Below are 2,457 nucleotides of genomic sequence, written 5' to 3' on the forward strand. Positions count from 1 at the left end.
CAATGCGCGAAGAACAATTGACGAAGTTAAAACTGGGAAAAAAAAAAAAAAAAAAAGAAAAAAAAAAGGAAAAAAAGAACAAACAATGAGAAAGTTTCAAATTGTTTTCGACGATTAAGACGAAATTTAGGAATACTTACTGCGGACGATTATGCGATAGGAAGCAACTGAAGCGAATGCCGCGACGCGATGTACGACTGAACGAATGCGACTGAATTATCGTACGACGATACGAATGATTAACGATACACGCGTGACGATGCCGCTCGCAATTGAAAGACCAGCACGAGACGGTTTACTAATCGTTCGCTCACTAAAATGATACTTACCTTCGCGTATGCTTGGAGATACTGTTCACAATTGAAGATTTCGCACAGGACTGTCCACTGATCGTCACGCCTGATGGAACGACTCTGTCTCCACCAACGCTTGCAGCCATGTCCACGAATGCTTCAAGATATTGACTCATCGAAGAAGCTAGCACAGAAAAGTATCACTGATCGTTGCGACTGACGAAACGATTTCACCTGCACGAGCGCTTGAAGAGCGCTAAGAGATTGAAACGGTTCTTTAGTCCACGTTTAGCGATTCGAACGCACGGAAACTGACTCGCTGCTACATGTTCACGATTAAACTACTCGAACGAGACTGCCGATACCGTTGTTAGACTCCAACAAGGCTCGAAACGGAGGACCCCAAATACGCACGCTGATTGGTTTTCAAGAAAATCGTCACGCGGCATATTCGCCCGCAAGATGGCGTTTACTGCGTGAATACGCTCCAAGTGCGGGGCAGATCCTTCGCTGGAAGAGCGTGAACGATACCTGGGTGAATGCGAGGCTTCGATGTAATTGGGTAAGAGTGGCGGCGCTCGACCGCTCGGGCCGTTAAAATCCGTCAATTATCCTTACAAGAAACTCGTAGCGTAGGAAATTAGAAATACTGCTACGAATGTTGAAGAGAATCGTTTTAGCTATTGGAGTACCCTTCTAAAATAGCGCCTTGACTGCGAAAGCGAGCAACAACGAGCTACAACGAGACAAAAGCTACATCATACTATCCAAAATAAACAATCTAAAGTACAACAAAATTCTTACGACAAAAAGAGAAGATAAATAAAATAAAAAAAAATATGTCTAAAAAGACTCAGCTAGCATGTTCCCACAGACAAATCAAACTTTTAGGTAAAAAGAATCTAACTCTATCCCTTCTTTCAAACTACCTCCAGAGAAAGCTCCCCTCCTCCAAGATGCAGGTATAGCGATACAGAACATCGATAAAAACATGGAGTCTAGTTATTTCACAACATGTAAAACAACGGAAAAACTATACGTTATCGGCACTCACTTTTCCAAAACAGACACACACAACGATCACCTGGGTCGAGAATTATTATCTCCGAAACAAATAAACTGAAAAATAAAATAGAGCGAGACATATCGCTAAATAAGGCAGTCTTCATATTCTCTAATGAAAACACCTCGGACAACCCCAAACAACCAGACACAGAAATAAACTACTTTACAAATTATAATCAACTAAAAATCATTTCCTCTAAATTAAACAATAAAAAATCATCCGCTTTCGACGACGTCCCGAACATTTTGCTCAAACGGTTAACCAACAAAATAAAATGATATTAAACAGTGCTCTTTAATAATATTAGCAGCCATCACAAAAGAAAAGAAAATAAAGACCGCTTCTCACCCTCAAACCTGCGATATATAAGTCTCCTACCCAACATAACCAAAATATTCGAAATAATCATAAATAACCCCCTAGTCTCCTTTTGAACAAAAAAAAAAAAAAAAAAAAAAAAAAAAAAAAAAAAAAAAAAAAAATAAATAACGTAATCCTAATAAAAAATCAATTCGGCTTCCTTAACAAACAATGTTTAACAATCTATAATCGAATAATCGAGAAAATGAAATGTTTTAGTATTACGCGATCATTATCATGCATATTGTATCATTCTCATTTTGGCACACACCTATGTTTCTTTAAATATTCTATTTTTTGACCATGGAAAACAAATAAGAAAACTATTAATTTCAGCCAACGCTCATACCGCGCTGAGTGCACTCGTTCTCGTCCGATCACGAAAGTTAAGCAGCGCCGGGCACGGATAGTACTTGGATGGGTGACCGCCTGGGAACTCCGTGTGGTGTTGGCTTTTTTTTATTTTTCCAATATTTTTTTACTTTTCTTGACAATCTATTTTTAATAATCTACGATCGAAGCATCGAGAAAGAGAAATGTTTTAGCATTACGCGATCATTATCATGCATATTGTATCATTCTCATTTTGGCACACACCTATGTTTCTTTAAATATTCTATTTTTTGACCATGGAAAACAAATAAGAAAACTATTAATTTCAGCCAACGCTCATACCGCGCTGAGTGCACTCGTTCTCGTCGAGTCGACTGTTGACCGCCGAGCGGGACGGACCCCTCG

At 39.1% G+C, this 2,457-nt stretch overlaps 1 non-coding gene across 1 annotated transcript; it reads left to right on the top strand.

The window, feature by feature from the left end:
* Window positions 1-2,054: 2,054 nt before the first annotated feature.
* On the top strand, window positions 2,055-2,173 carry LOC126877734 (5S ribosomal RNA). Its single transcript, XR_007695281.1, has one exon. It is a non-coding gene; the product is annotated as a 5S ribosomal RNA (ribosomal RNA).
* The last annotated feature ends 284 nt before the right edge of the window (window positions 2,174-2,457 follow it).

This window comes from Bombus huntii, unplaced genomic scaffold (genome assembly GCF_024542735.1).
Source record: "Bombus huntii isolate Logan2020A unplaced genomic scaffold, iyBomHunt1.1 ctg00000230.1, whole genome shotgun sequence".
Classification (NCBI taxonomy): domain Eukaryota; kingdom Metazoa; phylum Arthropoda; class Insecta; order Hymenoptera; family Apidae; genus Bombus; species Bombus huntii.